This window comes from Vigna unguiculata, chromosome 10 (genome assembly GCF_004118075.2).
Source record: "Vigna unguiculata cultivar IT97K-499-35 chromosome 10, ASM411807v1, whole genome shotgun sequence".
Taxonomy (NCBI): Eukaryota; Viridiplantae; Streptophyta; class Magnoliopsida; order Fabales; family Fabaceae; genus Vigna; species Vigna unguiculata.
Window position 1 is genome coordinate 7,623,688 of NC_040288.1, and position 13,734 is coordinate 7,637,421.

A 13,734-nucleotide genomic window follows, 5' to 3' on the forward strand; every position below is an offset into this window, starting at 1 on the left:
CCCTCCACTTTGCTAATTCTTAGTTTCCACTCACTCACTGTCCAAATTAAACCCTATTTCCATAAGGGCTTCCTCTTCTGGACTCCATCACCACTGATTGTGAAACCCTTCACACCGTCCATCGTCAATCACACACCGTCTCACGGCCATCGACTTACCACCGTGCTCGTCGCGCCGTCATCACTTCCGGTGGTCGTCGCGCTGTCATCACTTCCCGTGGTCGTCGCGCGATTCACCCTCGTTGTCGAGCCGTATCAGTTCACCTTCGTCGTCGCCCCGTCGTCAGTTCTCTTCGTCGCCGCGCCGTCATCGGTTCACTTTCATCGTCGCGCAGTCATCGGCGTGTCTATGCTCTCTGGTATGCTCCACTTTCAGATTTATTTTTCATTTCAGTTTCAATGAGTTGCTATTTGTTTGAAAATAGTCAAAGAGCTTTGTGATGGGGCTTCGTAGGGTGTCAGGTCCTTTGACGAGGATGTTTGGATATCTAACGCTGGAAACAGTAGATAGTATTAATATTTGTAGATCATTTTGATAAGCTAAGAACAAAGAGTTTCTATTCACCCTTGTTTTGAATGAAAGCCTGAACTCGGAACTGAAACAGTAGGTTCAAATTTATTACCTTTCTCTACAAGTCCAATTTGTTCTCTATTAATAATAATAACTTTTATTAAATTAACCTAATATGTTGGTAAATCATTTATTATTATAAAGTACCATTTTATTCTATGATCAAGAAATAAAAAAAGTTAATGATCTGAGATATAAAGACAGAAATTCCAGATAGAAATCATATCAGAGTCCGTAAAGTAACCTAGAAAAACATGCACCTCTAGTCCATCTGAACAAAGTGGTATTGGACTTTTATATTAGGGCATCATTGAATTCTTCTCTCACATTTTTCATGCTTTAATCATTAAAGTGAAACATCCAAGTCTGCATTAATCAAACATACTGTCAACTGATTTATAAACACTGTGAGATTGTGGCCTATCAAAATTCAAAGTACCTATAACTACAGCTACTGCAATCGTCTTGTGAAAGTTTATATTGTCATCAAAAGGGATTATTCGACTTAGAAACTATTCTCTTAGCTTCGTAAGTGTTCTTCTGCACATGGTTAGGACAATCAGAGCCATATTGAGCTTGAGAGTCTTAGCAGCTCCCTTTGCAAAGCGGACACAATAACCCATGACTTCATAGGCACCCTTTTGTCTGTATTGTTTGAACTTCCATATATAAAGCACCAAGTTTATGACCAACCATAGTGCCACAACCCATATTACTTTCAATTTATCTAAGGCAAATTCTGTGATTTTAGATACGTATTTGCTCATGGTGGTCCTATACTTGCTCGGTATCATAGCTTTACTCAACACTACAACCTTTTAAACAACGACAGCTAGAATGTGTTTCCATGGAGTAGTAGAGAGTGAAAAACAAAAAATATTACCAAAATGCTGAAAAATATTTAAGTTTCTTTGGTTCACCCTCTCCACACATGGATGTTAGTTACTTGTATTAGTTTCTTTGGTAGGATTTTACACGCGATGTATTAGTTACTTGTGTTAAATTAGGTGTCTTTTTCAGACAGTTTCAAGGTTTTTGCCATGGTTAAAATGAAATCATTTATTATATATATTGACTCAACCTTTATTATTTATATAAATATTTCTATAATGGTCATTGGATATATTCTCACAGGTGACATTGCTCTGATTTTGGTTGTCTTGCATCAATATTAGGCCATCTCCTTTTATCTAAAGCAAGAGGTTAGTTTTATTTTTGGCTGTCATATTAATAACAAGGGTCAAAAAGGAGACCCATTTCTAATAAATTATTACCTTCAATCATGTTTAAACTTTAGATTAATAAATCATCACCAGCCTCTGCCTTCAACACCTTATTTTTCTGCTGTGATGTTGATAATAATATGATGTTTATGGAGTGTTGTTGTTTTTGATTTGAATGTCTGGTCTCTGTTCCATTTCTATTTTTAATTATTTTCTGTCTCCCTAGCATTATTATAGCATGCTTTTGTCTCTGATATACTGTTTATAGACGTTCCTGTCATGTGTTTTCTTTATTTTTAATATCTCTCTTTAATGTTAGGATTCTTTGGTAAAGTAGTTATGTGGCTAACTGGTGATTTCCTTTTTTCTTTTTTGTTTTTTTTGAACTATGGCTTGGGTCTTGTGCTACCCTTTTAAGATGGCATTGATGCAATTAGAACGCTCCTTTTCGTTTCATATGAACTTGTTCAAACAGAGAAGCAACAAAGGATAAAAAGTAAAGAAAAACATCACATGCACTCGTTGAAACCAGCGTGCATCTTTGCACATGAACTACAACAACTTTCCAAACAAGCCTTACCATTTCCATTTTCAAGTCAGTAGCAGAGTAGCTTTCACATACCAAACCAAGGATTTTAAAATAACCAAAAACGATTCAGCTGAAAAGGGTCATACTTCAAAGTGACTCAGATCACTACTGATCTCAGTGTGTTTAGATAAACATTTAGCTAGTTTGAGCAAAGAGATACGTATTGAAATTAGTACCTCTGCAAGGTGTATTTAGCTACCACTTTTGTTTTGACAAGTTGGATTCTGCTGAGTCTGAATGCAACATTACAAGGGAAAGAAAAAGAAAAAACCTTGCTTGGCTACAAATTTTTTTATGCAGAGAAAGGTCAGTGTCTTACTACACGTGACTGTGTGTAGTGTGTACAATGACCTCAGATGAGTACATCAATGTATTTTCACTGCATTTCAGGTGAATTTCAAGTTTCAAGAGAAACTCATAAAAAAACATTAATTACTTCAAACACATTCTATTCTTGTACATATTTGTTACAACTTTTGTCTAGAAAGATAAGAAGAAAAGAAAATTTATGATTATTTATTCATTAGTATGAAGGAGAACTGATGTAGGTGCGGGTGGGTGGTTCCATGTAGTCATGTGAGTGAGTTAATTATATATATATATATATATATATATATATATATATATATATATATATATATATATATATATATATATATATATATATATATATATATATATATATAATGAAGCAAGTAATGCTAATGAGGAGTTAAAATGTAATAATGGAAGAAAAAATTGGTGCCATAGTCATGTCAAAATCAATTATCTTCCATGCCAAAACACTACATGTGTACTGTTATTCTTTTCCATTTATTTTTTTCTTGTCTTTATGAAATCACTGTTCACAGGTGTCATTTAGAAATCAGAACTCAGTTATTCAGTTGCTGCAAAACTTTATAGTGCTGTCAGACCTTATGTTTTGATGTTTTTAGTTATTCTCATTTGGCAAAAACTTTGATAACAACGATTAAATAAACATAATTTTTTTTTATGTTGTGTAATCTATTCTTGTGTACAAGTCTTAACAATTATCGTTGTGTAACTATTAGTTAATTAAACTATACAGGTATTAGTGATAATAATAATAACTAATAAGATGTTTAGTATAAAGTTATATTTTTTACCATTCTATCCTGCTCATAAATAACAGAACAAAAAAATTATGTTTCATTATAAAATAATTTATTAAAAAAATGATAATTTTATTCATTTTATTGCAAAAGTCTAAAAAGACACGTTGTATTAGTAGGAGATATTGATTGCTTTCATTTAATAAGCTTTGACGCATGACCCCAAAACCGATTTGTGTTTCTCTTGTTGAAATAATAGAAAGTTCTTCATTGCTGATAAGAATCACTGGTGTTTCTATAAACACCCTTTTGCTATGTTACACGCGATTTCCTCTTCTAAGTCATGAAGTAGTTATTTCTGTCTCATACATAAAAAAAAAACAGAAAAACTTTTATAATATCATAAACACAGAAATCATTTAACATTTTTATCTGTAAGTTACTGAAATTCTTTCCAGAAGTAGTTAATGTTTTTTTTTTATCATATACAATATAAGTAGTTTTTTTAGTCTAAAGAATAGAGGTTAATTTTCTTCAGACAAATTCAAATCTTGAAATGAAAATAAATAAACCTTAAATGATGCTCATTGAAAGATGGGTCAAAACAAAATGGCTAATTATTCTGATTTTCAATCTTGTGATTTACATCTTTTATTTTTAACTTTTTGTCATGGATTTGATGAATGGCGTTGACAATTAGGCCATTCTTCTCATTGTTTATTTTCTAGTCTTGGACATGTGTTGTCTTGCGTATTAGGTTAATGGTTTTGATATTACAGCTATCATACTTACAGAATTTGGTCCCACAGGCTCTGATTTTGATCCCAAATGGTTTTTTGTCTCATCCTCTTATTCTTATTTTTGTATTAATTACTTTTTTTTATTATATGTAGAAATGATATCTGTAAATTGTTTTTCTTTAATGATTTCTCTTTTTATTTTTTACACACAGCACCATTTTCATCCCACCATCCTCCGTCCTATCCTGTGGTAAGTTTTTTACTATATGTTTCTATTATTATTTTATTTAAATAAAAATGTGCAATAAATGATGAAATTTATGCCGATAAGAGACTTAAGAATTTGATGATGATAACAAGAATTCAATATACATAACAATTGATTCTTACATATGCAACATGAATTTAATTGCAGCTTTATCTCAATTGCAGCTTGTATCCAAGATGTTGCATAATGTTTGGCTTGTCTCTTTTTCACAGTAAAGTTCCTTAAATTGTATCCAAGATAATTCTTCTTTAGCTACAGGTGATGTTCTCATTCCTCCAATATTTTTGCAGTTTTAATGAATGTTTATGGGCTAGAAACGTTTTTGCTTAATTTTGTTTTAAGTCATAAGTGAACCATTGTTTAACTTTATTTTATAGATTATTTGCCACTTAATAAAACTATAATTTTAATTTGTGTAATACTATTTTCAATTATTAATTGCTTAATGAAACTATAATTTCTTATGTATTACATTAAAGGTGATGGATAAGGAGTGGACGAAATTTCCAAGGATTAGTAATGAGTATATAAAGGGTGTTGAATCATTTCTTGATTTTGCTTACACAAGAGGAAGACCTCAAGGACGTGAGATTTTATGCCCATGTGCTAAATGTAAAAATTGTATTTGATTGATGGAAATACAGAAATTGCTTAACATGTCATTCAACTTTGGCAAATTCCAACACAACAACACAAACCATGATTATAGTTTTATACTTGCATTGTCATTTATAATGAGACTTTGAGAATTTTGTTATATTACTTGTTACAATGAGATTCTCATTAGTTGAAGGCTTAATTTTTAATTCATATAGAGTGCTGGGAAAAAGGATGGAGAAGAAGTCAGTAGAGTTGAAATGTTTATAAAAACTCGCCAAGGTCGTCCTTGTAGGAAAGGAAAAGCAGTGGACATAGAAACATTGGATACTATTGTAAGTTTATTTTAATTTATGATATATGTTTGAGTACTTCATTTTTTTAATCATGAACTTTGATGTATATACATATATATATGTGTTTCAGTCTAAGCTTGAAGGATCTATGCAAAACTCATCAACTGAAAATGTGGAAAAAACTTTTGAATCAATGTTTGGAAAAGAAAAGCCTGGTCGGGTTCGTTGTTATGGAAGGACTGTGACCCCATCATTATTTAAAAGAAATCAAGAAATTGCTGCAATTAAAAAAGGATATGATATGAAAATAGATGGGATGGCAAAAAGGATTGAAGGTTTGGAAACAATGATGACACTCATACTTAAGCAACAAAACCCTGATTTGAATGAGGGTGATATAGAACATATGATGTCATTAGCTTTTGGGAAAGAAAATAGTGCCATTGCTCCACGTTCATCTGCTTCCACTCATGTTCCTTGTTTTGACCAGGTATAACAGCATGCTAACAATTTGCATTCAATGTTATAATTTGAGTACTTTGTGGTTAACCATGCTTTCGCATTCACAATATTTTGGTAAAATAAAACAATTAAAATCACGCTAATGGCACACACCAGACTCGAACCTAAGTCCTCTCAACATAACCATGTACTCTCAACCACTTAAGGCAGTTTTGCTCCTTACCTAGAACTTGTCAATAAATTCTCTTAGGGTACTTCCAACCCATAATTGTTCATAATTTATTAATTATTCTTCATTCCAATTTCTCGAGTCTTACAATTGTAGTTTCTCTTTTGTTGAAGTTGTTCATATATTTATGATATAGGAATGATTGGTTAATAAAAATAATAAGGTATAATTATTGATTTGTTCCCCTAATTTTGTAGTTTAGTTCAATTTGGTTCCCTTATTATTGATTGGTTCAATTTAGTACCCCAATTATTTAAAAAGGTTCAATTTGGTTTCAGTTAAGTTGAAGTTAACACCGTGTACGTACAGGACACGTGACAAGCCGTGAATTTTTTTTTAACTTTTAATTTTTTTTTTCTAAAAATTTATAATCTACTACTGGTCAGGTTACTGTCGTGCCACGTGACAGTTTATAGTCCTTTTAACCCAATTATGTTTACTTCTTTTTACGTCTTGAACGTGTTTCATGTTAGTATTAAAGTTGTTTACATCGTTTTAGAGATTCCCGATTCAATATCTATTGAGAAATGTGTTTGATACGTTAAAAAAAGTTAACGTAATTAGGTTAAAAGTACTATATTCATTCATTTTTAAAGTTTAGAGACCAAATGTATCAAAGTTTCGGACATATACAAATTCCAATTTTGGGTCAAAGTTTGGGGACTAAAAACATACTTAACCCTATATTTCAATACCATAATCCCATAATCAAACCTGCAAATAGGAAACAATTAATTCAAATAAGACAATACACCTGTAATTGAGCACCACACTATGACTTCTTTACAAATGGAGGCTTACAAGTTTGGTTGTTCTGAAAGGTTTCAATTTTTACTTAAAAGATTGGTTTTCTCTTTTTGGGGGAGAATTAACAATAACGAAAATAGGTGCTCCAAATTATGCGCCTTCAAATCATGGAAAATAGTAATGTAGTCTGTTAATTTGGGAAGGCAATGATGAAGGTGAAAGTCTAATTACAAAATGAGGAGAATACTTACAATATAATTATTTATCTCTTTTCTCTTACGACACTTGTGGATAAGGGAGTCAAGTACATAAAATTTCTTTGATTCCTGATAGAGAGCATAACACCACCAATGTTGATCATAAAGTACGGGTGCCAACAACTAAAAGAAATTCAAAGCAAAGATTAACCTAAAGCCAACATAATAGGTACCTACAACTATATAAAAAACCGATATCAATGCTAACAAATTCGACTGTTAAGACATCCTTTACACGTGCAAAGTATTGGTTATAATCCTATAAACACCAGACACGTCTATTAACCTTTTGCTTATCTGAATCTCTGATTACCCCAATCTAAAGAACATACATTATTTCCACCAATGTCCTTTAAACTATATAAATTATCCAATAAAAGACTTATCGTGTACATAGGACTCAAAATAACTTTGTTGATATTCCCTATCATGCTTTTTTCTTTGTACAAAAAATATGGACTTCAACCACATTGAACTCAGTACGAGGTATGCATGGATAATTCATGTAACTATAAAAACTTACCACATTATCAATCCATGCACAAGGACATAACCCACTTGTTTCAACACTCGTTAGGATCTATTCCTTTATTTCAACATATATGCATATGAAACGTTACAAATAAAGTATTATAACACTAATGAAACTCATAGCGAAATGAACGTCAACAATAAACTTCATACATCTTTTAACGACAGTCACAACCCTGTACAATTGAACCATATTTACACTCGCTGAAGTATTTTGAGCAGTACCTTTTTGTTCAATGAATGGCATAACGGTTAGGAGATCAGGATTGTGGTAAGATTTCTTAACGCCCTTTTGTTCAAAAGGGCAGCCTTCAGTTTCATGACTCTGGTGATGCTCAGAAGGACATTCATGTGCTTCAACATCAACTTCAAAGTCATCACAGGTGTTATGCTCACAAACACTACCATATGCTTCACCAATAGCATTAACTTCATCAATGCCCTTATGGTGAGAAGGGGACACTTGTGATTCAAACATTATCTGAGATTCATGATGGCCAATCTACTCGGAAGGACATGTTTTATAGGTGTTAAGGTCAAAATGAGAGGGTTTAAGCTCACCATTAAAATGAAATTCATGAAATACGTTGTTCTAACGTACTTAAGAGCTTGGCTTGGAGGATTATTGTAGGCTTTACATTTTATTGGGAATATTCGAGTCCTCTATCCAAGTTGTACTAGAAGAGTTTTCCCCATATTGTTTACCATTGTGGATGACCTCAGTAATCTTGAGAAACATAATTAGGGTGAGCTTGTTTATGAATACTTGGTTGGGAGAATATGCAATGCATCCATGTGCTTAATGCAGAAAGGAAACACGAGACACTTTCATGTTGTTGGTTGTATGTATTTGTTACAGGTGTTTGTCCATTAATCCTTTGAATTAAAATTTGATGTGTTTCAATTACAATTGATTATATTCAATACTTTGAGTATAGGAACACCGCCAAAAGGGTGATGTACACTTTGAGAGCGACCAAACGCAAAATAGTAATTTGTACCATCGATTTAAGACTCAAGTGATATGAATTTCGTTTGTCACTAACGCGAGGAGGAAGCGCCTTATGTAGAAGTTTTTCATGCACCTCTGTAGCCATCTTCCAATTGTATTTCTCAATGTATGAATAATGTGATACATTAGTGCCTCTGTGTTATGATGTTAATTGTGGATTAATTATTAAATTGTAAAAATCATCTTTCGTACACCATTTTCTGATTCCTTTAATTGCACTTGCTTATTGAGTTATGTTGTTTGAACAAAAGTAAGTAATTGATTCCAATTTGTTGAACTAGTTCAAAGTTGTCCATACTTGTGCAACAAATTGAAATTTTCAATATATAATGGTGAATTACACTGTCAAGAACACTCTTTAAACAAATTCCCAAACTAGCCCACTTTCTGGTTCTATGCATCCACAACATCACTTGAAATATTATATGCTCCCGTGTAATAGGTTACACGATCATTGTCAACCACAAGCAGATAGGGTGACCTCAAAGAATTAAACATGAATAAACATCATAACGTAAACCCACACCCCAACTTATTAACTTAACCTAACACCCATTCTTACGACCTTCTCCCTCATGCACTAGAAATCATGGCCTTCCACCATAAGGTTAACATATGTTGCCACGAGCTTACCACCCGTGGTCCAATCCCTACGAGCCTATGACTCGTACACCAACATGCATGGAAATGTCACGTTACGAATCACCATCCATAAGAAACCAGTGGAGCTAACCACTATGAACCATTGTATGTATTCTCACATAAGATGCCCAATATCACTAGCCAACCACTCGTCAATGACAATCAAGTGGAGCTAGCCAATACGAGCCACCACCCATATGCTCCCACAAGATTTCCAACATCATCGGCCTACCACACGTGATCACCACGTGTTTACCATACATTACAAGCCACCCCTAAATGAGCCTTAACATGTCTTATACCCAAAGCCATCATCCAAAGTCGTGTAAACCACACAAAACAATACACATAATAGCCATTGCCCATATGCTATTGCTTGGCGCAGCCTAAAAGACGCAAGGCAAAATGTCATTGTAAACTGCCTAAACCCACTACTTTGGAAGCTATCGCCTGGCGGTTCAATTCTCACCGCTAGGTGCTACGCGCCCCTAGGGACTTCCCTGGTTCCTCCTATCACCGGGCGGCTTCTCCTGTGCCGCTAGGCGCTATACCAGTAGCGTGACAGCTGCTGGTTTAGCACCCGCAAAGAAGGTTTTAACACCTCAAACACTCTAGGCACACATCCAAAATACACAAAAACTGGATAAAGTGAACATTCAAAGCTTGAGATCTATAGCGAAGATAGTAGGAACAATGATATGTGTGAGTGGAGCAGTGCCCATAACTTATTGAAGGGTCCAAAGCTTCTAAATGCAGAAAATGTAACATCCCTAGGGAATATTACTTAAAAATAAATAATAAAAGAAATAATTATATTAAAAGTCATCTCGATTAAAATCCCAACGCGAGAAAAATTTAAATTCATTAAAAGAGTGCGCCAAAACTCATAACTAAATCCATAAAATGTTACAAGTTCACAAAATTTGTATTTAAAGCATAAACTACACGTGAGTAAATCCTAGCTCTAATCCCACAGCTAGCCCTCACTCTATTGCCTGGACATCCTCAGCATCACTTGTGCCAACATCTGCTCCCGTGTAACGAATCACACGATCATCGTCATACACAAACACACAAACAAGAAAGGGTGAGCTGAGAAAATAAAATAAGAGATATACAATATGCAAAATAAAGCATACACCCATCTTATTCATTCTACATAATTCTTGGCCAAGACCTTAAACCCCAAGGCTTTGTAGCCTTCAAATCACACAACAGGTTAGCCTTGGACTCGGGAATACGATGCTCACACGAACCTGCCCGCTCGTGATCCTGCCTCTACGAACCTCCCCGCTCGTAGTCCTGCTTTACGAACCTTCCCGCTCGTAGTCCTACTCTACGGACCTGCCCGCCCGTAGTCCAACACATGTGATCCACCAGCCCCCGTACCTCCCCGCACGTGGCATCTCTCAACGTGAGCACGGAACATACGAACCTATCTCGCTCGTATCCCCACGTGAGAGTAACTGGATATGAACCTCCCCACTCATATCATCACATGTTATCCACCATCCATGAACCTACCCGCTCATGGCACAACATCTCCCGATCCAAGCAAAGCATCATTGTTAATTAAAACAACACACCAAGAAAACAAAGAACAACAGTATTTTCCGCCTGGCTCGGCCCACACGTCGCCAGGCGAAACTGTTCCAGACCGCCTGGCGGTACCAGCTCACCGCCAGGCGCCAGAGACCTCCCAGCGTCACTGTTTTACCGCTACTGCCTGGCAGAGCACGTCTTGCCGCCAGGCGCCCCCCAATTCAGCGCCCTCCCACGTTAAGCTTATCGCCTGGCGGTGACCAGTAGACCGCCAGGCGCCTTACCAGAACAGTACCTTACTGATTTGTGGCACCTTAGTTAGTCTAATTTACTGTATAACTCAATTTCATGAACAAATAGGGACTCCAATATTGACTGCTCTTTGTGGTTAATCCTTCCACTTTTACATGTAATCAAGTACCTATACTTTTAAAATGATTAATCCATCTAATCAACTTTATTCAAGTAACAAGAACATTATCATAACATAACGATTCCATCCACCCTATGAAAATAGCTAGCATTTCAATTCCTTAACACACTAAACTGACCAATGCTTCATTTTCCTGTTGGACACCAATAACTTGCAATTTCACTCTTCCCTTCGACTTACTATATGTATATGTGTATAATCCACCTCCTTTCCATCTAAATATCCTCCACTCAAGCTACTTTGCTTCCCTAACCCCTCGTTCCTAAATTCTCTTGTTTTCAATGTACCAACTACTCCATCACCAAATATTCCTCCCCCTCTCGCACTGTCCAAGCCACAGCATCCAACCCGGACTGCTACACGCCATCGCCTGGCGACCAGCATGGAGCTGCCAGGCGGCATACCAGACGCAAACCTCTTCACACATTCTTCTACATACTCCGCAATCTCAACTCTCTCCTCTTCTTCCACGATCACCACCACATATTCATTTACAACATTTTTAACACCCGTTCTTACCAATATTATTTTATTCGCATTCCATGTTTCCAATTACTTCTTAATTAGCCCCAAACAACGCAAGGTTTACATTCACTCCTAGGTTTCCACCCCAAACTACCCATACACAAAATTCCAATAGGATCACAAGCATTCCAACATATCAATTCAGAACAATAAACTATTACATATATATATATATATATATATATATATATATATATATATATATATATATATATATATATATATATGTATACAATCACTGCGCCTCAACAATTGGTTACATTCACCCAAAACAGCATCAAAACTCACCAAACAGAACTCGAACAGCGTCGCGCCGCCTGGCAGAAACTCATCGCCGCCAGGCGATTCAACCCAAAATAAGAATAGTCGCTCATCCCTGATGAGCCGCCTGGTGGTAGGGCCTGAACCGCCAGGCGGTTTCTGGGAAAAACCCAGAAACGCAATCAAACAGTGTAGAATCAAGTGGAAGGCAATCACGACACATACAACGTACATGTATTAAAATCATCAAAAACAACTCCCCTTACCTCTGATCCTCGCTCCAAACACGTATTGAATGTGACTTTTACTTCAAACTCACCCTTGTTCTTGCCTCACGCTTCCACAATGGTTTCCCACTCCAACTCTCCTCTGCAATTCGTGCTATTAGCCCAAAAGGCCGTGATTCCGTATGCACTCCTTTGTCTCAGACCCTTAATCCCTTAATTATCCTCTCTCACTCTGATTCCGTCCACTATTAATTTTTACTTAACCTTTAAAATGAAAATTACAATAAAAGGTGTGTGTTAATGTCTACTCAATATCCCTCAAAGTGTATTTTTCCAGCACACACGGCTGCCTTCCTGGCTACTAGGTTTTCCAAACCTTTTCACATTCATGCCAAAGGAAAATTTGGCAAAATAGAATTATTTAGTTCTCAACAAGGTTTGAACCCACACTCATACACATACCAACCCAAGGCCAAACCATCCAACCAATCCAGATTTCATGATAACTCCTACAATTCTAGGAATTTATCATCACCCCACGCATTCAACATATAAACACACAAAAACGCATAATTTAAATAACACCCAAGTGGCACACATAAGACTCGAATCCAAGTCCTCACATACAATAAAGCACTCTCAACCACTTGAGCTAGCACTTTTCCAAGTCATAGTTCCTCACATTAATTGCTTTAAATATTTCTATTACCCGTCATAATTAAATAATTAATTAAATAACTATTTAATTTTCTCGGGTCTTACAGAAAACATGCCATCAAAATCCATCATCATATTTATGTCCTCATTTAATGTTTATTTTTGGGTATTTAAGTGAATTTTAGTGCTTAAAGAGCGATTTACTTCACAGTTCTAATTATTAAACTATTTGAGCTTGTATGATAAAAATGTCTTAAAAAGTGATTTTTAGTTGCATAAATTATTTTTGGATATTCTGACATTTATTGATGCAGTTGAAGTTAAGATTAAGCGCTCATTTAAGGTGGAAAAATAAATTGATTGAAGTTACAAAACACCTTCAAATAAGGCTAAAATCAACAAGTTCTGGAAAAATCACTTTTTGATGAAGGATTGACCACTCAAAGAACCATGGAGACTCCCCTAAGGAGAATTACTAGAAGCATGACTAAATGGGAGGATCCTTCTTCTATGTCTCTTTCTTTATTTTCCATCTTAATTTCATGATTTCCCTAAGTTGACCTAGTTGACTTAATTTTGGTTGACTTGTTGACCTTTGACTATCGTTGACTCGTTGACCAAAATTAATTAAACTTAAGCCAATATGGTAATCCTTGTTTAAGTTGTTTTGTAGGTTAATTTTGTAGAGACAAGCATGATAGGTGGTGCATGATGATTGGAGGGCAAGGATGATGTGGAAGAGAGAGTAAAGCAAAAGCAAAAAACATAAAGCAAAAGTAGACATTGTACCTTTTGTCTCTTTTGTTCTTTATGCTTCTTTGCTTGCTTTGGAGGCCACTTTTGTCTCTTTCTC

At 35.3% G+C, this 13,734-nt stretch overlaps 1 long non-coding RNA gene across 4 annotated transcripts; it reads left to right on the top strand.

The window, feature by feature from the left end:
* Positions 1-13,235, top strand: LOC114167309. 4 transcript variants are annotated; one of them, XR_003600172.1, is made up of 7 exons: positions 1-358; positions 1,705-1,772; positions 4,408-4,445; positions 4,628-4,721; positions 4,943-5,048; positions 5,279-5,395; positions 5,487-6,122. It is a non-coding gene; the product is annotated as an uncharacterized LOC114167309 (long non-coding RNA). The 4 variants fall into 4 exon arrangements; XR_003600171.1 differs by lacking the exon at positions 4,943-5,048 and adding an exon at positions 13,196-13,235 and having other exon boundaries at positions 5-358; positions 5,487-5,846; XR_003600170.1 differs by lacking the exon at positions 4,943-5,048 and adding an exon at positions 8,521-8,678 and having other exon boundaries at positions 5-358; positions 5,487-5,846.
* The last annotated feature ends 499 nt before the right edge of the window (positions 13,236-13,734 follow it).